The sequence below is a fragment of the Mercenaria mercenaria genome, chromosome 12 (assembly GCF_021730395.1).
Source record: "Mercenaria mercenaria strain notata chromosome 12, MADL_Memer_1, whole genome shotgun sequence".
Lineage (NCBI taxonomy): Eukaryota > Metazoa > Mollusca > Bivalvia > Venerida > Veneridae > Mercenaria > Mercenaria mercenaria.
In genome coordinates this window covers 35,078,703-35,105,766 of record NC_069372.1, presented here as the reverse complement: position 1 = coordinate 35,105,766, position 27,064 = coordinate 35,078,703, and the positions used below count along the sequence as shown (strand labels likewise).

Below are 27,064 nucleotides of genomic sequence, written 5' to 3'. Positions count from 1 at the left end.
GAAAGCTATTAAAACTATGTCTACAATTATAAGAATGTTTCTTCGAGACAAGGGAGAAGTTATTGTGCAAATATGCTGGACAACTATTATTGAAAATTTTATGAACATGATCGAGCCTTAGTTGTTTGACTCTGTTTTCAATATTAAGCCATCCAATATTACAAAAATCTGACACTTTCAAAGATCTCTTATAAGCATAACCACAGATATACCTAATAACTTTGTTCTGACTCACTTGTAATCTATTTTTCAACAGTTTTTAAATACCACTATACCAAGATGAAGAGGTATAGTCAAAATTACATTGTATTAAAGCATTACATAAATTATTTCTCATATTCATGTTTAAAAAGTTACTTTGTCTATATAAAAATTTCAGTTTAGAATTAACTTTTTTAACAATGTTGTTACAATGTAACTGTAGATGTAGCAGAAAGATCATTGTCTAATACACTTCCAAGATATTTAACAGATTTTTGTGATTCTATGGTATGACCATTACAAAATACATTGAACTTGTCAGCCTTGTCAACCTTTGATATATAGTTTTCTTTTAGAACCAAACAAGATACATTCAGTTTTGCCAAGATGCAGAGATAATTTGTTGTCAACTAACCATTTACTACAGTTTTTAAGCTCTCTTCCTAGAACATTTTCAATAACCTTTGGATCTTTATGAGAAAATAGGATAGCACTATCATCTGCATATAAAATTAATTTGCACTTATTACTTATACTAATACTCATATCATTGTAATAGCATAGAAAAAGTAACGGACTGTAGTTTTCTTATATAAAAGTTAACACCCCCTTTTCTTTCTGTTTTTGTAAAGTGGCGATCTAGTTCTTTATGGGAATATAAGTCTCTGAAAATTGGATATGCTAGAAAACGTCGAAAAACCGTTATGAAGTAAGTGGATTTTATATGAAATAAAGAAGAGTTGGATTTAGTGGTGTTCAGCCTTAGCATACGGAACTATTCGCACGGTTAGCTCTCCATGTTAATTCAAGGGAAGTTACTCGTAGCGGTATCACAGTAAAGGCTGAACACCACTAAATCCTGCTCTTCTTTATTTCATATAAAATTCACTTACTTCATAACGGCTTTTCGACATTTTCTATCATATCAGATTTTCAGAGACTTATATTCCCATAAAGAACTAGATCGCTACTTTACAAAAAGAAAAAGAAAAGGGGGTGTTAACTTTTATATAAGAATACTACAGTTCGGTAAATACAACCCGCTGAATTTACTACTTTTCGCTTCTTTCAATTTCTCTTTTCGAGACATTAAATTCTTACGCCGCCATTTTTACCCAGAATGCGATAGGAACATGTCGATTTCAATAGAATGCAAAGTGATACATACTGAAACACGGTAGGGTAAAAGTAAGAACGTTGCTGACGAGAAAATGCACTAGGAAAGGAAAAAAAGATTAGTACTATTTATATATGGACTACTAGACCAAAGGAGGCTTACATTCTATTTGGTAGTGATCAGCCTAAACGAAGTTGATTTCGTTATTACGATATTTGCTTAAGTTTCTGCTTTATTTTGCTGCAGATTTTGTAAGAATTATGTTTTTACTTTTATGGAAATACCGAAATCGGAACCGGTTCTTTTACGAAACGGTATATACGGGTACTTTTCGAAGTGATTATTCGGTATTGTATCGATACCGGGAACCAGTATCCAACTCGCTCATATAAAAACACTTCTTCTTTTTATTCAAATTACTACACTCTTTCATAACTCTAAAGATTATGTGTAGGCGCTGATTAAAAACTGATGGTGCTTTTACAACAGATTTACACATGTGCCAAAACATTAAAACTTTTCAAATGTTTAAATAATAAAACTTTATACATTGGTATGTATTTAAAGATTGAGAGAAGAGATAAGGACAGGCGCAGTGACAAGGGCTTTGAAGCAGTCAACTGTGGCTGCTGTGTGTGCGACAGCCGGCAGCATGTTCCACTGGCCTGCCGTCCTAGGAAAAAATGAGTACTTTTAGGAATGTTTTGATGTGCCAATGTGTTTAAAGCTATATAGGTTACTATGCCCATGCCGCGTTCTTGAATCAGCTGGTATTAGAAAGTTCTTTTCTGGATAAGTAGCTACAACGTGGTGGACAATTTTATAGAGCATTATTAGACGGGCTCTGGTTCTTCTTATCTCTAATGATGGCCTATTCAAATTTTTTATCATATCAGACACTGAGCTAGTATTATGATATCTTTTTATTTAACAAATCTAGCTGCCCTTCTCTGAACTTTTTTAACCTGATCTATTTGACTTCTAGTGTGTGGGTCCCAAATAGTACATGAATATTCCAATTTTGGTCTTACTATAGCTTTATATGCGTGTTCTTTCACTTTAGTGGAATTAATTTTTAAATTTCTACGCAAGAAGCCAAGGGACTGATTTGCTTTGTTAGTTATTGAATTTACATGCTTATCCCATTTCAAATTGTTTTGAAGTTTTACGCCTAAATACTTTGATTACTTGACTTTTTTCTAAAGTATGATAATGTAGTTTATAATTAAATTGGATGGGATTCTTTTTCTGTGTAATACTAAGGATGTTACATTTATCAGGATGGAAATGCATCAATCCTGTTCCCATTTACCAGCAGCTTCTAGGTCTGATTGAAGAAGAGGATAGGACCCAAAACTGTGCCTGGGGTACACCAGAGGTTACAGACACCTTCTTGGACTACTGTCTGGGTTCTATCCTCCAGAAAATCAGAAATCCAGTTGAGAGCATTGCAAGATATACCATAATATTTTAATTTATACAGCAGATTTTTATATGCCACCTTGCCAAATGCTTTGGCAAAATCCAGTATAATAATATCTGTTTGGACATTGTTGTTATCAGATTTACTAATGTTTTGGATGAGCTGAGTTTCACAAGAACGTGCTGATCGGAAGCCATGTTGCAAATCATATAAAATGTTGTTACTTTCCAAAAGAGACATAACACTGCTAGAAATAACATGTTCAAGTATTTTACAACAGATACAGGTTAGTGAAATTGGTCTATAGTTAATGGCATCATGTTTAGCTCCTTTTTTAAAAACAGGGCACACCTTTGTTTCCAATCAAGTGGGATTTTGTTTTTTCAGTAGTGATGGGCAAATCGGTTAGATTTGCCAACCGATTAATCGGCATAATTGGACAAGCCAACCGATTCGGTTAATCGGATATAATCGGATAATCGGTTGCTCTAGTTGCGCATCTGTAAGTTTACCTCACAGTGTGTTTTATGTCATTACTTAAAAAATGAACCACACAGACATCAAATATCCTATTATTTTGTATCCCTACATAAACACGAGTAAGTTAACAGCATAAAAGTGAAGTATTTGTGAAGATAGTTAACTTCAAAACAGGTACTCGTCTTAATTATACAAGGGACTTTTCCAGTGATATTGTATTATTAAATTAAACTTATTTATTAATCCTTAGTTAACGACTGGAATGATTTCAATCCCACAAAAGCAAAAAATGAAAATTACTTTGCTAATATGATTGCGTAAGTCTTGCAATGCATACTGCCATACTAATGTCAAGAGTTTAGGTTGTTGGTTTTCCCGACTTAATTTTGTAAAGCCATATATCTTCCAAAATCTGGGTGATCACAGATGACTTCAGTTTCTTTCGAGACTTTGGAGGAAGCCATTTACGTAGAGTAGTTTCCCTTGGCGGTAACTGCCCCAAAGAACCGTAAATACCAGAAAGAAAAAGGTCAGAAACAACTAAATTATCCGTTAAGGATGCCAAGTAATTAATCGATCAGGGAAAAAGTGAAGTCGGCGATCGCGCTCATGAATGCAACGCCGACGATTATTCGATTGTCGCCGATTGTCGGCCCATCACTACTTTTCAGCAAGACATTTATAAAAAATTATAGTAAGAATTTGTGATATACTTTCTTAACATTCTTTTAAAATTTTAGCATAAATATTGTCAGGGCCTGAAGCTTTATGAGGATCTATCTTTGACTTAGAAATTCCTTTTTTAGAGATGATTATGTCCGGCGATTTTTGGATGAGCACTAGGACCCTTGTCTGGTTTTTGAAAACTTTTTGAAATTGGTCATTAAAGATTTTAGCTTTTACAGTTGTATCTGCATTTAGTATGCTATTTTCACGAAGTGGATGATTCAGTTTTTGTAGTTTTTATGTATGAAAATAAGTTCTAAGGCTGTTTACTGATGTTTGGATTGCCTTGGTCAGGGATTGGAATGTCGATTATCATGTTTTTAATATATAGTCCAAGTAAGCTTTTCTCTGTTCTTTCTGTATTTGCTTTTTTAGACGGCTAAGGTTACTGGTCTTATGGTCATGTTTATTTCGTTTTGTTAATTTACTCTTCTATCTATTCATTTTCTTTCTTAATTCATTAGTAATCCAGGGTGATTTATTGCGATATTTACTCATTTTAGATGGTATGTTTTTGGAGATTGAGTCTTGTAAGTTGTTTGTTTTAAAAATATTCCAGAGTTTATTTAATATTACACGTGTGTAATATCTGCTTTATTTCGTTGTTCTTTATATATACAACAAACCACCATGTTACTAGACTGTGTAATATTAGGTTTTATGTCTACAAAACAACTTTGCCGAGGTACCAGGTGGGGAAGAAATAATTGAATTGAATGTCTGCTTATAACATGTGCTACATTTAATTTCAGGGTAGTAGTTACATAATATGTAGGGCTGTCAATTTTTGCATTAAATTTATTCTATATCTATTGGAATGATCAATAATTCATGTTAGACGAAATTTGAGTTTTTTTAATAATCAACCTCGGTTTGTTTTTGTAGCTGCTATTGAACATCGGGTTCTGTTTCATGTGCATTTTTGAAGAGATGAATGATAAAGAAATGTGTAAAAAGTGTTTATTTACTTATTTCAATTCTCGATATCGACATTATAGGATATTTTCTATCTGATCTAAATGTCAGTCCTAAATGTTTATCACTTTCGACAAAATCGAGTTGAACATTGTTAAATATCTATGAAGGTTTGCGTTCTGATCCTAAGGTAAAAAATACTACTTCAGTTTTGTTTGGGTTGAATTCAACGAGCCATTGCTGGGACTAGTCACTAATTTTCTGAAGATCAGAATTTAAAGTATTTTGCATAAAGTTTATGTTTGATGATGAAACAGCTAACGAGCTATCATTAGCAAATAAACGTGTAACACTCAATAAATTTTCGGTGATGTCGTTAACATAGATTAAAAAGAAGAGAGGTCCAAGCACTGAGCCCTGGGGAACACCAGCTGTAACATATTTCGTATAAAAAAAAGATGATCCAACGGCGATGAAATTTTCATCGCTGCCGACGCTTTACATGTTATAAGTTTAAATGTTCATTATTTCACGAATTGGACATAAATTAAAACTTAACTTACATGTATTGTAAGGTGATTTAATTCTTCATTAATCTATGTTAAAATTGTCAAATAATATCCAAAATTACAAATTTTCTAGTGAGTTAAACCTTTGTATATTCTGTACCAGATTAATGTTTACATTGTGTTTACACGCCATATAAAACCAATAACTTTACATGACTGTGCACTGTGATTAAACTCCTTCAAAATTTTGGTGTTGAGATCGCCCATCACAAATAAAAATAAAAGCTACATCTGAATGTTTCTGATTGGTTGATACATATCACGTGGTACGTAAAATGTTAACAACCACATTAAGTCAACATATAATATACATATAATTGATGATTAAACATGTATGAATACTGCAAATGTCTCAGATTTCTCTTATCCTTCATTTATTACAAAATAATTCTTCAAAATCAATTATATTATAAAGTGTATGGCTACGCACCCACAAGCATTCTCTTGCATGAAAACCTAGGTCATTTGTACACGTTCTAAAATACCTAAACAGCGGTTTTAACGCATGTTTTCCACTATCATTGTTAGTTTAAGATAAACTTCTATTTTTTCAACATAAAGAGCTAGAAAATTGTAAAATACAAACATATAACCTGCCAAAACTTTACCACATATACTTACGTTATGGTACATAGCTACACTAATCGGCTAAAATAAGCATATCTTTAAACAGTTACTTGTTGAACCAAGACATTAAGTTGTTGTACCAAATATATAATACATACCTAATGACTTCCGATCATGGTTTTCTTGAACTACACCGAGTATACAAACAGTAGTTTTCAAAATGGCGACTCAAATGCGTAAAGGCCTAACTAAACTAAAGGAACCAGCGTTGGAGCCATCTGGTCTAGTCGCGTAAAGGCTGCCAGGTATCTGAACACTAATTTTTCACTTGGCATGGCAACAGAGGTCTAAATTGAGGCTAGTTTTTGTTTAAATTTCATTGTGGATGTATTGTTGACATTTTGGTAGGAAAAATGGGAGAGCAGGTTGTATTTGGTGAAGTCAAACTAAATTTTAGTACGAGTAGTACTTCCAGGTCAGAGCAGTGTGATTTTGATGTCAGTTTACAGTAAGTAAATGTGACCAGAGAAATCTCTCTTAGAAGATACATGACCCCTACTTTTCTCTTCATTTTATATCAGTTTTATCATAACTCTTTAAAATGAGGTTTTGTTAATAAAGGATTTGTTCTCTGAAATGGGTCTAGCTATGTTTGGTAGGTCTTTGAAAAAGGTCAGTTTTATATAGAATATATAGGGAAAACTATTTAGGCTATTGTGACCTATAAAAATAGCACGTTGGCGCATGCGTACGTAACAAACACACGTGACCATTCTTATATCCAATCAAAATATACTTTCAACAATTAATGCGCATGTGCAAAACTACGTCACAGCTCAGTGTCGAAATAATATGACAAAAGAAAGATATCCATAAGTATCTATAATAACAAATTTCTAATACTAACTTTCGTCAAGAAAAAATAGCACGGTTTAAAAGCACCATTGTGAAACGACTTGTTGGCAATAGCCAACTGAAAAGTTCTTAAAAATATTTTTTTAAGATACGATTTTATACTGGAAACCGTGTAGCAATCTTTTTTAGATGTTTTAGAACCTTTTATCATTCACCGCTTTGGACAAAACTCTGACGATTATACGTTTGGAGAATTTTTTCACTACGTCTATGTCAGTGGACGCTTGAAACTAGCTAGGAGCGATTTAAGTGACACCGATTTTCACAGATATACATGTATTTCCGCCGAGAAGTAAACATTGAAAATTACTTCCGATCCAGTTGCAAACATTGAAAATGAATCTATTACAGTACTTAGTAGTGTTTTCCGTAGTGCTTGCAAACGAGTTGACGATTAATACATATAGTAAGATAAACTTTTACACGTACGAACGTAGTCAGCACCAAATTGAGTGTAGAATTGTCAGTTATGTAACCCAGGAAAGTGAGACAAATGTAAACATGCCATATTTATTTGCTAAACCAGGTATTAACTTCAACATATCAATTGTGGATGAAGGCTCCATCATGAACAATGCAACCATCATGTTCTACCACATGAAATATACAAAAGGAAGAAAATTAAAACCAATAGAACTATATAATTGCATGAGACTATATTTGATCGACCTATCAGGAGATGTAGCATCAAATCCTGGACCAGCAAAATTCCCGTGCGGTACATGCAAAAAAGCAGTAGCAAAAAACCATCGAGCTGTCTACTGCGAAGCATGCTATGCATGGTTCCATATCAAGTGTGCTAGTATATCCCCCACAGAGTATGTGTCTTTGGGTCTGTCGGATGACCCTTGGTGCTGCGAGATGTGTAGCAACTTTCATTTTAGCGATTCATTCTTCAGCGACTGTGATACAGCGCAAAAATACAATTTGGATGATGATTTATCTTTTAACAGTATAGAAGAGAATATTTTCGACGAACTTGTGGATATCAAAAAGAAAAACCCAAACAAATTTCTATGTTCATATCTGAACATAAATAGTATTAGATACAAATTTGAATCTATTGCTGAGTTGTTATCAAAAAATATTGTTGATCTTCTTTTTCTCTCCGAAACCAAAATTGATAACTCTTTTCCGGATGCCCAGTTTGCAGTGAATACCTACCAGATCTGGCGAGCTGATAGAACAGACCGTGGAGGGGGAATAATAGCATATTTAAGGTCAGATATCGCTGGGGATAGGAAAACATGTTTTGAATTTAGTGATGTAGAGTCGATCAGCATTGAGGTAACACTTGACCATAAAAAAATGTCTATTTATAGGTGCATACAGGCCTCCGAGTCTGGATGACGGTACCTTGATAGCAAATTGCTCCAAAATCTTAGATAAGGCTGTCTCAAAATATAGTACATGCATAGTAATTGTAGATTTAAACTGTGACATGATGTCCAATCAAAATTGTATAAACGATGTTTGTGATATCTTTGATATGCATAATATGATAAAAAAAACCCTACATGTTTTACCAAGACTGGAAAGCCATCCCTTTTAGATGTTATTTTAACCAATGATATGTCTTCCTGTGGTAAAGTTGTTAATTTTAACTGTGGTTTAAGTGATGTTCATAATATGATAGGTGTACAAATGAAGTCTGTTATTCCCAGGAAAAAGTCTAAATGGAGTACCTATAGAAGTTTTAGAAATTTTAACCCAGATAGTTTTAATAAGGATTTACATGATAAATTGTTACAGTAAGACTATGATACTGATGATGTAAACTTTTTTTACAGTAATTTTAGTGATACAATAGTGCAAGTTGCTGATATACATGCTCCAATGAAAAGTAAAAGAATGTATGAGAAACAAGTTCCTTACATGAATAAACAGTTGAAACAAGCAATCTATAAGAAAAGAATGTTGCAAAACAAATTTAATAATTTAATAAACATAAAACATCTAGTAATTGGGAAAAATTTAGAAAACAAAGAAATCTTGTTACAAGCCTTAAGAGAAAATCTGTAAATAAGTATTTCTTAGATAGATGTGTGGGTGGTTTGCAATAATAAGTCTTTTTAGCCAATTGTCAAACCTTTTTTAACAAACAAAGGTACAATTATTCAAAAAGATACAATTTTATGTGAAGATGATCAATAAATAAATGTCCAAGAACAAATATGTGGTATATTTAATAGCTTTTTTGTAAATGTTGCAAAAAATATTGGAGAAAACTCAATAAAAGTTGATGAAAATCATCCTAGTATTCAGGCTATAAAAAACAATGTTCAAAAAGTCAATGTTCCTGGTCTCGATTTTACTCCTGTAGGTGATGATTTTATTTTAAAGCAAATTGATAAACTATGTATAAAAAAGGCTACTGGACATGATAGGATATCATCTAAGCTAGTGAAGATAGCCAATCCAACTACTGTTGAACCACTTACAAATATTGTTAATAAATCATTTTCAACATGTATATTCCCAGATAATTTGAAAATAGCTCAAGTAGCTCCAGTTCATAAAAAAGAAAGTACTTTAGCTAAAAGTAACTACCGTCCTGTTAGTATTTTACCTATCATTTCTAAAAATTTTTAGAGAGCAATTAATACACAATTGACAGAATTTTTTAACAGCCATTTCAACATGTATTTATCGGCTTTTAGACCAGGATACTGGTGTCAGAGCACTTTAATTAAGGTAATAGAAGACTGAAAAAAAGCACTAGATGTATGTTGCAGCCATTTTAATGGACTTGTCTAAGGCTTTCGATTGCTTACCACATGACCTTTTATTACTGAAACTGAAATTTTATTGTGTATCTGAAAGTGCATTAAAACTGATTTCAAGTTATTTAACTAACAGAAAACAAAGTGTTAAAATTTGTAATTTAGCAGTACGTTCCTGGATGTTTATAAAGGAGTACCTCAAGGATAAATTCTAGGGCCAGTTCTGTTTAATATTTTTATTAATGATATATTTAATTTTGTATCCAGTTGTGATTTATATAACTATGCTGATGACAATACTCTCTCCTGTATAGATGATGATGTTCAGAATAATTGGAAAAAGACAGCACATCTTTAATTAATTGGTTTTCTGATAATCAAATGAAGGCTAACCCTGACAAGTTCCAGGCTATAGCAATAGGTAAAAAATGTAAACAGAAGAATATAAGCTTTAATTTGGATGGTAACAAGATAGATTATGAAGATAATGTAAAACTTCTAGGTGTGACTATTGACTTTAAGCTGAAATTTGATATACAAGTAGCAAATATATGTAAAAAAGCTTCTAGACAACTGAATGTATTAAAGAGAATAGGTAAATATCTCTGTAAATTAGGAAAATTAAATATTTATTACTCATTTGTTCTTTCAAACTTCAACTATTGTCCTCTGACTTGGCATTTTTGCTCTGAAACTAATACTAAAAAACTGGAAAAAAATCAAGAACGAGCTCTACGTTTCATTTATGATGATTATTCTTCGGACTACGATTCTCTCCTTGATAAATCTAAATTGCCAACTTTGAAAATACGAAGGCTGAGGACAATGGCTCTGGAGGTTTTTAAAATTGTAAACAAACATGGTCCAGCATATCTGCATGACTTAGTTAAAATCAAAGAATATTCTTATTCTTTTAGGTACACTAATACACCAATCTTGCCTCAGGTAAGAACTAAAAGTTACGGCAGTAGCTCTCTTCGTTCCAGAGCACCAAAGTTATGGAATTCGCTTCCTCAGCATTTTAGGGAGGAGACGAACTTCCATCACTTCAAGAGTATGATTAATGCCTGGAACGGTGAGAGCTGCTCCTGTTCGTTTTGCTCATAGTTCCAGCCATCGTTTTGTTTAGCTTTTCTGTGTGCTTTTTCAGTTAAGCTTGCGTGTTTTAGCTTGCTTTTGATTTTTCCCAGCTTTGGTATGATTTAGCCTGACCATGTATGTGCTTTTGTTTATGTATGTATGCTAGCAATTTGTTGTTTAATATTACCATTATTGTAATCGAGCAACTCTTATTGAACCCCTGGGAGAGTAGTGCTAATCAGTTTACCTCAAATCAGATATGAGGTAATAAAGGTGTTTTCAAAAAATTTCTTAAATATACACAGTTTTTTTTTTCCGCTTGCAGGTTTTATGTTGTTTTTCTTGTCTTTTAGAGAAGTATTTAGACCCTGGGTCAAGATAAGCGCTACCCTCACAGGCCTTAACATGTATTTATATAATCGAATGTATACGCATATTTTATGACTAATGTATGTGTATAATTCATGATGATCTCTACATGTTACTTGTTTTTGTTACGTATGTCGGTAAATAGCTATACATAGCTATACATAGCTAATGTTTTCCTGTTTACATATATGCACCGACTTTAAATAAAATTTGTATTGTATTGTATTGTATTGTATTGTACGTGGAGCTAGATCAGTGAAGATAAGAGTTCCCCTCTCTTCACAAAGTGTAAGAAAAATCAGAGATATATATACCAGTAGACAGATGGCAATTCTCTTATACCTTTAAACTTTTGGAATTACGATTAGTGCACTACATAAAATAGATCAAGTTCGAGAGGATTGTATTCCATAAGATTTGCTAAAATATGTACAAACTAAAATTAAATCGGTAAGTTTCTTTTGATACATGTTTTGAGGTTGTAGTTTTTTTTTCATTATATGATATGATATGGTATCCTTGTATCTTAATTAATTTGACACATTACGTATAATTAAAACTAAGCTTAAACGGAAAGGCAATGTTGTTCTTATGTTAATTCGGTCTTCTAGGATTTCTTTAATCATTTAAAGAAGTGAATGAATTTTCAAAATCGGCTTAAGGTCTAACTATACTAAAGAAACCAGCTGTCAGGCATTTGAACACTAATTTTTTACTTGGCATGGCAACAGAGGTCTAAATTAAAGCTAGTTTCTGTTTAAATTTCATTGTGGATGTACATGTATTTGTGACATTTTGGTAGGAAAAATGTGAGAGCATGTTGTATTTGGTGAAGTGAATCTCAGTTGTAGTATAAGTATTACTTCCAGTTCACAGCAGTGTGATTATGATGTCAGTTTACAGTAAGCAAATGTGACAGGAGGATTTGTTCTCTGGTGTGGGTCTATCTATGCTTGGAAGCTCTTTAAAAATGTCACTTTTGTATAGAATATATAGGGAAAACTATTTAAGTGGTTGTGACCTATAAATATGAGAAATTTATGAGCATTTAATTTTTTTTTAAATGGAGGCCATTTTGTTTCCATGGCAACAAAAACCTAAATGGCTTATTTATTAAATATCTAGATACATTATTGAACTGTACTCATTCATTTTCGTAAAATAATTTCTTTTCTTTGTTTTTGCTATAATGAAAGAAATTTCCATGATGCAGTTTATTTTATAGTAATAGAGCCAACTAGTTTTCAAAATTCAGTAGTGTAAATTACGTCATAAACACACTAAAATGGCTGCCTTCATGATCAGCCATTACTGCCTTATCTTTTTCAATAATGGTCCGATTTTAAAAATTCTTTCAGCGTTATGAAAGGTTTGAGTGTGACTTTCATATAAACTTATTTATTGGCAAGCATTCCTTACCCTTAAAAGTATTATTTTCTGAGGAATGAATCAGAAACTGGGACGTTTTGTTTCATAATATTGATAGTAGGAAATCTGTTCTCAATTTAGGAGTTTCTACAACATATAGCCCGGCTTATAAGTCATTCAATCTTGAACGTTTTAGTAGGGACAAGCCATGAACATAAATGAATGAAGGTTATGTCAAATAGAAATCTGGATATGGAACACTGACTTTTCACACCTTCTTTTGTCAGGGGCAGACAACTCTTAGCGGATATTTTTCAGCAAATTTCTTTTTTAAATCGTCATATTTCGCTCAGTTTTTAATAAAACCTTTTAATTTTTGTAATTAAAGTGTTTTGTGTTAGTATCTTTCTATTTATAGTATTATAAGCAGGTTTACTCTCAAGTTTATTCATGCGCAACGGCTTCCGTTATTTTGATAAAAATGCTCTTGATAGTTACATTTTTTACTGAATCCTGACAAGTTGTTATATACAGAGCAACACCCTTTGGGAAACGCAAATATTGACCTCTGTTGAGAGGTTGTTGCTCTATAGAGGTTAAATTGATAGTAAAATTCCGCTATGGGAAATTTTGATGATGCTGTTGTGGAGAGGTTTTTGCTGTAGAGAGGGCCGCTCTAGAGAGGTTGCACTGTAATTTATCTTTATAGGAATGCAAAATTGAAATAATGTAAATAAATAATGTATTTCAGAATAAGACAAAAGTATTCATTGTGGTTTATAAACAGCTATCGGGCCTTCTTTTTTTATCAAAATTACCGTAAAATGTTTGTAATATAATATTCATTTTTCAATACAAAACCCTTAGAACAACACTTATTAAACTTTTGTGACATATAAATCCGCGATCGAATATATCATTTTCCTGAAAAAACAAATCAGTTCACGCAACTGAAAGGGAGGTATTCGGTAAGTATTACCGTGAGTAATGTGTTATAATATTGGTTAGTTACAAGTATCCAGGCACTTATGTATTTAGGTTAAATGGTTCGTGGTCTCAAAAAGAATATAAAAGTGGAATAATTCATGGCGATTTACCATTAAATAAATTGCACATTCTGACATAGCTGGATTTGGTTGCAAGTTAAACAAAGAAAAAAGTAGTCAATCTCTATATATTTAAGAAATAAGGATTAATTTCACGGGGGCGTAGCTCAAGTGATATAATAATACGCATCAGAACGACAAACAATGATGAGCAAATCCGGCACTAAATTAGATATATTGTTTTGACTCTAACACGTTACAAGGCCTTTAAAGTACATTATTGACATCCATCAAATGCTAGTATTTGCCTATTTTCTATTTTGTGTTAATTTCTTTTCCTCCGCGACTGACGTAATAATTGTTGTTATATCTTAAGGCGCTAATAATAATTATTATGTACGTCAGTATTACGCGACGTCTTTAACGTTACGTCTTTGTATACATGTCAACGTCATATCCGTTTTGCATGTTTTGATCTTATCATTTTCTCAGAAGCTGCTCTTGTTTTGAGTATTAACATTGGCGACGAGAATAAACGGCAATAACTCGAAGAAATAGCCATCGATAAGAAGTAAACATAGAGATAAACTATAGATAATCATCGGAAAATAGTTTATTATCACGGAAGACAGAAATTGCCGCGATAAATAGAATAATACCGAGGAAACAGATTATTGTCGAGAAGATACCAGATTATTGTACCAGATAATTGTCGAGAAGATACCAGATAATTGTACCAGGTAATTGTCAAGAAGATACTAGATTATTATCGAGAATACTTAGATTATTGTCTCAAAGAAGAGGACAATGGAAGATCATGTTACAGTTGTGACGGAAAACAGAAATTTGAGAACATTGCCGTTCATTCCTGACGGCGATACGTGCAAGTATAGACCTGCTAATACCTAACAAGTCAATGGAAAGAAACCGAATATTGCAAGCACCAGTAGTAGGAAATTTTACTTATAAGTTCCACGACTGTGTCATATTCCCGAAGATGGATCTTAAACAAGGGTACCACCAGTTAGTCCTTGATCCTCAGTCAAGACCAATAGCAACATTCAGCACTCCATGGGGTAATATGAGACCCAAAAGACTTTATCTTCGGAGCAAAATCGTCACAAATCTATTTGATGAGCCGAAGTATAGAAATGGTATATTCAGGGACTTACGAGAGACGACATACTTATGGGGCAGACGACTGAAGAGCACAATAAGACACTGAAAATGTTCGGTGTTGACATTCAATAGAGAGAAATGTCAATTTGGTCACAGAATCTGAATTTTATAGATACAAATTCACGAAAAATGGACTTAACAACACCAAGAAGGTTCAAGCAGTGAAAGAAAATAAAGCGCCAGCATCGAAAGAAGCAGTACGAAGTTTCCTGGTAGATCGGCTACTTTCAAAGTTTATCAAGATACGCGTACTGACAGCACCTATACGGAAGTTAACACAGAAGCAGATACATTCACATGGAGACAAGAACAACAGAAGCGTTCCAGAAGCTGAAAGATAGTATAACTGATGACAAGGCAATTGCATCTTTAATCCAAGAGGACCAATTAAGTAAGATAGAAGCAGTTTTCACGAAGGACTGTCAGAGTTATCAAAGAACAGAAAAGGGATTACAACATACATTTATAAGCAGATCGATGACAGAAACGGAAAAGCGATACAGTCAAACCAAGAAAACGCACTGGCAGTAAAATTGCGAAAACAGGTTCTGTAACTCTAGGAGCACCGAAGTTTAAGATCATTACATCACACAAACCGTTGTTACCGATGTTCAACAAGACATATAAAGCACCACCAAGATAAGAAATGGGTAATGGATATGCAGGATGTTGACTACGACTTGTTATGACCAGAAAGATGAAGCAGATCCGTTAGATTAACTTTCGAGCACCTTTTCCGGTGACAGAAGTGATGACACAGAACAGTTATCAAGCAAGTAGTAGATACAGATCATGCCATAGTTTAACTAAAATAATAACAAGACTAGTAATGATGAACAAATACAAGATGTCATACAGAGAATACATAGCAATGATTGGGAAAAGCCACACAAAAGTGACCAGAAATACGCCATACTACATGACAAAGATGATTTATCCGTTGCTGAAGGCTGCTACTCAGACGACATTCAAATTGTTATACAAAACATTACAAAGGAAAGTTTGAAAGCAGCAACAGTATGGGCATATTGGACAGACGAAGACAAAACCCGATGCTTAGAGCGAATACGTTCCCGCGATGAATGCAACAGTAGAAGATTTATAGCAGAAGTTTGTATTGCCAATCACAACTAAAGAATATAAGAGAGATAATAAAGCCAACTGAAATTCCCGAAGACCCCTGGTACAGTATCCGTTGATTTTGGAGGTCCATTCCAGACGGCTTTTAACCAAGTAACAAAAGAACAAGATATCCCAGGTTGAGCAAATTTCATCAGCTTGTATGAAGCTACAGCAGAACGACTCAGGAGATCTTTTCAACATGAATCCAAGAACGCAGAATCTGATTCGGGTCCACCATTTAATTCAGAGATATTTAGAGAATAGAATTTGCTGAAGAAATGGGATTCTAGCATCACAGACTTACACCACAGCACCCTAGAGCCAATGGCGAAGCTGAGAGTTTCATGAAAATGTTAAGTAAGACAGAACAGATAGCCAACAGACAAGATAGACGGAGTCAGAACGCCATTCAAGAGATGTTGATGGGTTTCAGGTCAACCCAACACCCAGCGACAGGGGATAGTCCTTAGTCAGAACAAAGCTAGACCAACCACCATTGACGTCCAAGAAATGGACGAGCATATCACAACGGCGGATCAACACTACAAACATAAATGGTAAGAAAACAGATGACGTTCCAGAGACAGTCATCATAATATTGAATATGGTGATACCGTTTTTCTACGACAGCAGAAGACGAATAAATGGTCCTCGGCATATGAGTGTGAACCATATATTGTGATCAGGGTCGATGGTTCGAGTATTGCAGCACGCCGTTCCAGCGATGGCAGAGAGGTTTACCGAGACACTACACATTATAAATTGGCAAACAATTTTCCGGCCAACCCAGGTTCCGACGGTTGGCGGGAACGTATATTGGAGAGAACGAGGTCACGTGACGCATGGGGAAATTCTAATCGAACGGATCGTATACTAGAGTGGAGTGCACGTGATGTACGGGGAAATAATAACCAGACGGATGTTCTAGGCGTGAGCTGATAATAAGCAGACGACAGATTTCACAGAGGAACAGACAATTACCAGCAAGTATCGGAGCTAAACACTTTTGATAGTAAGATATACGTGTGAAACTTCGAAAAAAGAAGAAGTTTAAAGGCGTATGTTAGAATTTCACCATTTTTCCCCAATAACAGAATTTGCTTATATTTCATATATTGTTAGTTCATTCTATAAGTAACTTAAAAAGAAAAAGAAAAATGGGGGTCACCGACTTCGTTTTCATTTTATTTCAGATTATAATGCATGACCATGGTACAAGTGTATCCTGAAATCTAGAGCATGTCTGCCATAGCATATAAGATCAAGGAATCAAATAAATGATTCATGAAGTATAACTGCTAGTCAAATCTCATAAAACATGAATATTTCCCTTCAAAACAAAAAGAAATTTTAATGAAATTCAAGAAATAGTTGCATGATACCTGTGTGTTGTTGTTGTTTTCTAAGTAAAAAAACAACACCATAATTATGAAATATTGTATATTTCCTTCAGCAGTTAATGTTTCCAAATCTACATAAAAGAACTTGCAAGAAAAGCAGACTATCATGCTTACTTTTGAAATATAAAAAAGAAAAAGGGTGGTCACCGAATTAGATTTTTCACATTTTCATTTTGCATTATTGCCCCTTTATGATACTAGTTTGTAATCTTCATGTCAAAAGATAAAAACCATTATAAATCCAAAATATTCATAAACACTGGTCATACTTCAATTGATTACATAAAATATTCATAAAGAAACGGAAAATGGGTCAAATGTAACACATATTTTTTCATAACAGACTAAAATCTTTGGAAATATGTAAAAAAAAAGTGCGAGGAGATATCTACCTCGACACCGGTTTCAGCCGTTGAGGACGGATTACACCAAACCGGAAGTGACTACTTAGTGTTACATGTGAAGTAGTACAAAATGTAGTTCCATGCTATGTATGAAATCTGGTATAATGAGTGACATGAGGAGGTGACAGTTAAATTTTTGGCTTCTGTTTATTGCTTATAGTATTGAGAATAGATCAAGACCATTTTCATTGTAAATTTCTTGGAATAAGTTTTATTCTTTGCGAAAAATGTCTACCTACGCGTAACTGCTGAACGACTGTTTTCATGGGGGCATTTTTAGAGGGTGATGTTTCTCAGATCAGATTATTTTTCTTATATACAACATAACATGTCAATATTTTTCTATTTTTGATAAGAACACATGTTATACTAAATGACCATATATGGTTTTCATATCCTTGAAATGCTCTAAAGTGCTTGAAAATGAGGTCTGAATGTTTTGTTTTTAATATGAAATAAATAAGGAATTGAATTGGTAGAATGTAACCTTGACACTAAAATGACAGAAACAAAAACACAAAACACACGTTCAAAAATATCAGCGAGACAATTGTATGCTTTAATGTCAACATAAATCAATTATCAGTGCTGTTATCTTTACAAATAAATTCATATGTACATGTACCAGAAAACGTTCCCAACAAACTTCATCGGAGGTGCCGTTTCATAAATACGCACAATAAGCTCGGACGTTACGGGACTGTGACAGTCAAACGTTATTACGCTGTCCCGAAACTTACATCATATTATTTGGTTTTGTTTTGATCAAGCATTAGAGATAAACACGGCGATTGTCCGAATATCCAAAACCATGCAACTTTACCGGAAACGGTGAGCCGTGCGATTTCTGCCTCGTGAAAATTTTATCTTGCGTACGTTTTCATTGCAGATTTCTTTACAGAAATATTCAGAATAACCATCGACGTAACGGGACAGTGATAGTCAAAAGTTATCATGCCGTCCTGAAACGTACGTCCTATCATTTCGACTGGTTTTGACCAAGCGTTGAAAATAAACTTTACCGGAAACGGTGTCGTAATTGGTGCGTCATGCGATTTCTGCCTCGTGAACATTTTATCTAGCATACGCCTTTAAAATAAGAAACACAAGTGATAATTATGGTACAACTAAAACGATTGTGAATAGCAGTTAAATGAAATGTGAATAGACACTCTGTAGGTGACACCTTGTGAGTTAAGTTTTTAACATTTAGTACAGAAGTTTTAAATTTATAATTCACGTATATTGGATTTCAATTTTAGTTAAATTAGGTAACTTTTATATTTAACAAATAATCAAGGCCTTCGAGTGGTTTATCGTCTGATTTACCACGGTTCAGAGTTCAGATGCGTAGGAATTGAACCACGAGGGCGTTGTTTTCATTCTGACATGGTCATTAATATATTTTGATAAATATCATGTTGGGCTTCATTTACGCGAGGAGTAATGTATCGGACGTCATGCGGCAATTTGACGTCATAATTGACGTCATAAGGCTCTCGCGCGTCAACCGTTGTTTATCGCAGAATATACAGAGCTTGGTTTTCTTCTTTGTTTAACTGAAAATCAAATCGAGCCATGTTAGAATTGTTAATCGTTTCATTATTTCTTAATTCTTGTTATTTCTAATTTTGTGGCTTTTTAAAGAAATTGAGAGATGTTATATCTTAAGGCGCTAATATGTAGGTCAGTATTACGCGACGTCTTTTAACGTCACGTCTTTGTATATACATGTCAACGTCATATCCGTTTTGTATGTTTTGGTCCCATTATTATTAAATCTCAGAAGCGTTAGATGCTTTTGTTTTGAGTCTTAACAATTGTGACGTCAGGAAAATTTATTGATATATAAAAATACACAGTTATCAGCTAGAAAATGAATTTGGTTGTGTTAGAATCTGCGATAAACAACGGTTGACGCGCGGACCGGTAAGAGAGCATTATGAAGTCCATTATGACGTCAAATGGTGGCATGACGTCCGGTTTATTACTACTTGGATAAATGGAACCCGGCAATATTTTATAATAAAATTTCAATGACCATGTAAGAACAAAAATAATTAAGGCCGTCGACTGGTTTTTTACCTGATTTGTCACGGTTCAGAACTCAGATGCGCAGGAATTAAACCAAAATGTTTTTAATATATCTTTAACAAATAATCAAGGCCTTCGAGTTGTTTATCGTCTAATTTACCACGGTTCAAGGTTCAGATGCGTAGGAGTTGAACCACGAGGGCGTTAGTCCGAGTGGTTAAATACTGAAGCATCTGAACGATGAACCGTGGTAAATTAGACGATAAATCACAAGAAGGCCTTGATTGTTTTCATTCTGACATGCTCCTTGATATATTTTAATAAATATTATACGGAACTTCATTTACGCGAGGACTGGTGTATCGGACGGCATGCGACAATTTAACGTCAAATTTGACGTCATAATGCTCTCTTGTCGGTCCGCGCGTGCACCGTTGTTATCGCAGAATATACAGAGCTTGATTTTCTTCTTTGTTTAACTGGAAATCAAATCGGGCCATGTTAGAATTTATATTAAGTGATTATACAATGTTTTATAAAGCCATGATATTTCTAGTAATGTTAATGGAAATAGGTAATATTCTTTGAACGGCAATTTGTCGGTCTACTTTTAAATTTGACAGTCAAATATTAAAAACGTTTCTAACGGGAGATTTTTCGAATTTTAATCATTTTTTATGGAAATAATCGTTATTGAAGTTAACATTGATGACCTATTATCACAAAGCTGATTTCTTTGATTATGTGATCCTGAAGGTCTTGAGTATTCAGTAAAATATACATGTCGGTAGGACAGAAGCTCGACTATTACACTGTAGCTTATGAATAAAAAGTAAAAAAGGGTCAAAATTCACGTAGAAAAAGTAAAATTATGACTCTATTTATAGTTTTGCTAGGGGAGTTTAACCTTCATGGAACTAAACCAAAATTATCAGGGAGGTAACTAACAGGAAATTTCTTGGAAGGAACTTTGTACTATATAAAATTGTCAATATACATTATTTGACTCGTTTGGGCATTTTCAGATACTGACAGTATCAAGTGTATGTTAACGCTTTTGGTGAAATGAGGCTATTACGCGTTACATCAACTTAACAATACGGTATTTTAAGCAACAAGTGATTTTTGTAAAAAGGCAAAAGAGTGATAATTTTAAGTAAATGTTTATGTAAATCAACAAGGTTGTATACTTTCATGTAACGCCAATGTGTATCGGTCCAGCTACATCTTTGCAAATTTAACATAAATGGGGATATTAAATAGGTTAGTGCCGAGAGAATGTAATCAGTTTATCTGCGGAATAGGTGGAGAGGTTATCTCACAGTGGTGCTGAGACCACAACAAAGCTAACCTGGATACACGTCGGAGCCGAGCCGATAATACTTTACTCCATCTTAGCGAGCTAACAATCATTATATTCTATTTTCTGTCAATTACTTCATGGTTGTCGTATTTGGAATATTATGTAGCTATAAAATAATGTGTGACACTTTTAAGACGTTCCAAATTTGTATGATCGTAATTATAATGTACGATTTTGATGTAGAACCTGGCAAAGATTACAAAATAACGTTCGTTTTCGGAAATAAAACAACTTCAACTTTTATTATTGACACATTCATTCTTTACATATTTGTTCGGAATTATCCAACACATATAGTTGTGGTTTCGTTGCAAAATTTTTGACGTGTCGAACTATAGATCATAAGCACAACATGATTAACTGACCGTATATCACTGGTCACATGATCAACTTACGGTATAGCAAGAAAGATATACGGCACCCTGATATCGGGTCGAAAATACTGCAAGTGACAGGATAATATAAGATATACTCAAATGAACAGTACTAAGTCGCAAATTTATTAATCAAACTATATTTTTATATGACATATAAATGTTTTTAGATTGAAAGAAAATTGACATCAGAACATAATTTAATCACACAAAGCATGAAAAAGTCTTACAGAGTAATTTTTACTCAATGATCCTAAAGGTCTATGGCCATAGTTTAAAATAAAAATCAGCTAAATATATTCGTGTTTTAAATGTTAAGGGCTGTGTATTTCGAACGCATCAGTTAGTGTAGGCTATAAGGCAGATGATTGTGCACTTTTTATAAGAGTTCTAAATTTGTATGATTCTTCGTATTGTATCATAATATTACAATTTTGATGTAGAACCCATCGCTGCATGAAGTATTTTACAAAATATAGGCCGAATTTTAGGAAACTTTACCAGTGGAGATTTTCATTGTACTTTTCATAACTTTTTATTTATTTTTTGCTCAGTTCTAAAAATATCTTGTACAAATACTTGTCTTTTAAATGCCGACGCGACACATATTTGTTTGGTGTTTGTTGCAAAATTATTGGAGCGTGTCGAACTTTATTGATTTAAGCATTCTGCATGTAAAAGATGTATATATTGACTTACTTTGTAAAAGAAAACAAAACAATTAACTAGAATTAACATAAAAGTGGATAAAATGTCAATGTACGCATAAGTAGATTGATCTGAAACTTTTTAGTTAACAATTTCATTGCAATGTTTTCATACAATATTCAGAAGCTTATGACAAAAACAACTGGACCATGACAAGTATTTATTGCAAATGTGCACGTATTCATTTGTAAATATTGACAAATACTATAAAAAGAATAGTTTAATTACCATTCGTATTGAACATTATATAGATGTTGTTTCTGCAAACAACTTTTGAACGAATTTTTATATGAAAAGAGCGCTATATAAATATGGTATATAATGATGATAATAATAATAATATAAATAATAAAGGGACAGAGAGAAATCCCTTTTAAATACAGGCTTGTCCGGTTAACTTAGCTTAGTTCTTTGCGAATAGACAATCTGGTTCTTTAAACGTGTCCGGTGTATAGCTACGATACACACAAAGCCGTTTTTCCTTGGAGAAACCAGTCCTCTTACCGATCGTTTTCTCTTCACTGCACGAAAAAAGAAATAATTTCTCCACGACAGTTTTAGAATCCATCAAATGTATGAAAGTCGAGTAACGATTCGAGCTCTATGTTAAATACGAACTTAAATGTATCTTTATGTCGAGTTCTGTGTATCTTTATCAGTTTGTTTTGTCAACTTGTGCGCATACCAAAACAACACACACACACTTTCAAAATTTTGTTATGATGTTTGAGGTGTGTGCCAGGACGACACAAAGAAACGTGTTGCCTAGCCCACGCGCACGCCAATGCAACATCACGAACACCCTAAAAGCCACCATAGATAAATCAATGACATCATTTGCATATGACAACGTACTGAAATTATTACGTATATCGCAGAATAATTGAAGACGAGTTTCAGATGCTGTCATCGACAAAATGAAATTGTTTAACGGGCTGAACAGAAAGCAACAAGTTTTATATAAAAAAGTATACATCAGTTGACGATTTCGCGGCAACGTTTCTCGCACGTTCAGTCCCGTAACTATGTTGAGGCACACCGAGGCACATTCATCGGTGTTTTTTTTAAGCAACGTGTTTTTTTTTCTTTCTTTCTTTTTCCTTTTTTTACATTTGATATATCTATAAAAGTTCTGTTTTCGTATTTTTGTAAATTGTTTATTTAAATCCTCTTCGTAGATGTAAATATTTCTTTGTCCATTTTAGGATTTCTGTGGACTGAAAACTCATTTTGATGTGTCCAATCAAGAAATGCCCGAGTGATATATATACATATTGATGGAAATGATATCTTGACTTGACTTTTTTTACGCTGGCTTACGAAAGAGACATTGAGGTTTGGTTCTTGTGCGACTGTAGAGTCAACGGTAACTCCTAAACATAGTCACACATTTCCCTCCAATCATTTCTCTAATGCAAGTACTTGTAATACAGTCTATTGAATTTTAGTACCATTTTTTGTGAATTCACACACGCAGTATTTAACTAACAATTATCGGTAATTCTTGGCCTCTATTAATAAAATAGTATACCATTTGTTTTAATGCTTTAGTATGAACTTTAAACTCACTACTGATGCCCAGCATACCTGTTCTCCGATTTACCAGTCTAGTATGGTAAACCTGTCGACCTGAGTTGCTCAAATTCATTTTTCTGCAATGACTTTTAAATGCATAGTTTTGCCTCATTGAATTTTCCACAAGAGGGTCCCGGACCCTACTTCTACTTTTACTCAAATTTCAACCTGATTTTCTAAGGTTTTTGTCAGAGATGGTGTAAATGTCCCATTTATCGTCATTCAATTTAAAATATCGCGGGGAAGACCCTGGAGCCCAATGTCTATTTCTACTCTAGTTATGCAGCCGGGAAATATGTACATTTCAATCTGATTCCCTCAAATTCTTTATCAGAGATGTCTTAAAATGCTCCATTTTGTCTTTTATAATATCAAAATACTCTCCGAGAGGACCCTTGAAATCCAATCTTTACATGTATACCAATTATGCAGGCGACTAGTGCAAACTTTTTAACCTTATTTCTTCATATTTTTTTCGAAGATTGTTTAAAATGCACATGCAGCTTTGACCCCGAACACAACCCTCTACGTGTACTCCAATTATGTAAGCAAGTAGTGTGTACATTTTGCTCAGATGTTTGTCTGAAACCGCTTGAAACTAACAAAATTGTATTGTTTAGTGTCAAAACTTTTCAAGACCTCAACTTAGCTCAATATTGCAGACAAGTTGTGTGTACATTTCTAAAACTTTTTGTCGAGTTTTTTTTATCTGAAATAACTAAAAATACACCATTTTTTCATGCATAATTTCAAACAAAATCTCAGAATGGGCCGCTGTAACACTGCATTAATATATGCCACAACTCCACGTGCTTTCTATGGTTGAAGAAAAAGAAATGTTCAAATTAACTGATGACTTATAAAATCGTGGTTTGTACCCAAGCTCATATCTGAAACACTATAGCGTAGTCACACCCGTAATTGTATAGTTGCTAACAACAAGTTTAGTTACAAGTTTAACTACAACTTATATTCTTACTTCATGTTTACTCAAAAATCAAAACAGAAAAATGATAACGAACCTTAGAACACACTTTATAGCACATATATCTTGGGACCTCACAACTAGATCTCGTCCAAAAGACTTACAGTAAAACAACTTTGACTGGCATTTAAGTTATAATTTTTATCTCAGACTTTGGTGGCATGGCAGATATTACACATCACGCACTAGCTAGAATATTGATTAGATAGACATCATATATACCACGTCTAAATTTACACATTTAACATAAGCTACGAATTATGAATTTAAACGCAGGTGATAAAGCTTGAAAAATACAAGGATACTGTTCATAAGGAACGTGATGTAGCGCCCATATAACATCTGTTAATTACAACATTGAAAACAGAATTCGTGTCCCGGCAAATTGGTTACATGTTTAACTTTAAGACAAAATTGAAATGAAATATGTATGTACAGACACGAAATGCCCCCCTCCACCCCTTGATGCATTCAGTAACTGCACAAAGAACAGAACCTGAACGTTTGACGTACTGACATCAAATAAAATAATTACCAGTCATAAATGATCTCTAGATCAAATCTGATGTTAGACCTACTGGTCTCAAAATGAATAAGAGTCATCAATTGGTCATGATCAACCATCCGATAAAGTTTCGTGATTCTAGGCCTAAGGGTTCTCAAGTCACCCTCTAGAAACTGTTTGACTGTTCTGGATCCATGTGATCTTGACCTACTGATCTCAACATCGACAGAGATCATCTGCTGGTCGCGCCAAATCTCCTTATCAACTTTCAAAATCCTATGCCAAAGCATCCTTGAGATATCACCTGGAAACGGTATACCTGTTCTTCGTCAATTTGACCTTGACCTTTGACCTACTGACCTCAGTATCAGTAGTAGTCATCTACTGGTCATGATAATGCATAACCTGTTAGCTATTCAAGTTATCGTGACTTTTCCTTAAGTGTTTAAAGCGTCTTCCACACTCATAACCTTGCACCTTTGGACCTGACTGACCTGTTTTCGTCATGTGATGAAAATCAATCAATAAAAGTCATCTGCTAGTTATGACCGACCTTTCTTTTAAGTTTCGTGATTCTAGGGCCAAGCGTTTCCAAATTATCGTCAAGAACCTGTTTAATTATTCCCGGTCACCGTGATCTTGACCTTTGACCTACTGACCTCAAAATCAATAAAAGTAAATTTGCTGGTTATGACCAACTTCCCTATCAAATTTCATGATCCTAGGTTTAAGCGTTCTTGAGTTTTCATCCGGAAACACCGATTGTTCAACATATTAAAAGACCGACCGACTTCTGAAAAACAATATATACTCCTCCTTCTTAGAACGGGGGCATGAAAATAGGGCTTCACAACTAATTAACATGTCATTTACTACTTACAACATCGTTTTCTGAAAGATAGCTAAACAAAACTATTCAAAATCCAAACTTTAAATGTAGCATTATAAGTGCTCTCTAATTTTTCTATGATTTTACAAATTCAAGGACCGTAACTCTCATATATGCATATCTATTCGATTATTAGCCCCCAGACTGATTATCAATTTCCTCCGACATACATTTCGCATAAAATGTTGGGAATTTGTATTTCATAAAAAAGTATATGGCGGGTGTTGTATACTAAAACCTTTTATAAAGGATTTCAAGGGGCATATAACTCTGACCCTTATTATTTACCGTAAAAGGCTTGGTAGAGGTAGGTTCTAAATCTAAAAGTGTTCCGTTATAGATAGTAGTATTGTATTAGATAAAGATCAAAACTCTTCTAAAAAGTGCACAATTCGGCCATATTTTCAGCCATATAGCCTACACTAAATGTAGTACATACCAAAATGGAAACTGCTAATTTGCTATTTATATCATTTAAGTACATTTTTTAGTTGTCTTTCTTTAACATTGTTTACACTAATTCAGTTTTGCATTACTTTAACTGTTCAACTTACGACATGTATTTATACTAGCATGCATCACCATGAAAGTGTCTTATGACTAACGTCCAGTTTAATCACAAAAGAATAATGTTCTGATATTTGTAGCCCCGTTTTGGAAAGCCAGTTAACTTCGGTAGAACTATTTATTTCCTTTCATTTCATCAAATGCAATCGTTTTAGTGTACTAAGTTGTGTAAAAATGCTTATGTTTATCTTACATTCCCTTCTATTAAGATATAGACTGTGGTTTAGTGGTTCACATCTGGGTATGAAACATATGGACGTGTTTTGTTTATAAAGGGCGGTAGTTTTCACACGCGCTTTAAATATAAATTATTTATTACATACCAAAATATAAATTTGTAAACCACGATGGTGATATGTATCTTATAACTACTACTTGAAATATTCATTCTAATTTTACATATTTTGGGAGTTGTACTTCTCGGAAACACTACAGGAAATGTACTAATGTGGTGTCACAA

At 33.8% G+C, this 27,064-nt stretch overlaps 1 protein-coding gene across 9 annotated transcripts in view; it reads left to right on the top strand.

Moving 5' to 3' along the window:
* The window catches only part of LOC123534983 (uncharacterized), a 76,633-nt gene that overhangs the window by 14,481 nt on the left and 35,088 nt on the right, over positions 1-27,064 (top strand). For 5 of the 9 annotated variants that reach the window (XM_053519618.1, XM_053519626.1, XM_053519625.1 and 2 more), the window contains exon 5: positions 10,554-10,581. The gene's annotated coding sequence lies outside the window, so the exon portion shown is untranslated. Of the gene's footprint in view, positions 1-10,553; positions 10,582-11,389; positions 11,536-18,655; positions 18,794-27,064 lie in introns of those variants that run through there. The other 4 variants (XM_053519622.1, XM_053519620.1, XM_053519623.1 and 1 more) reach the window with 3 other exon arrangements.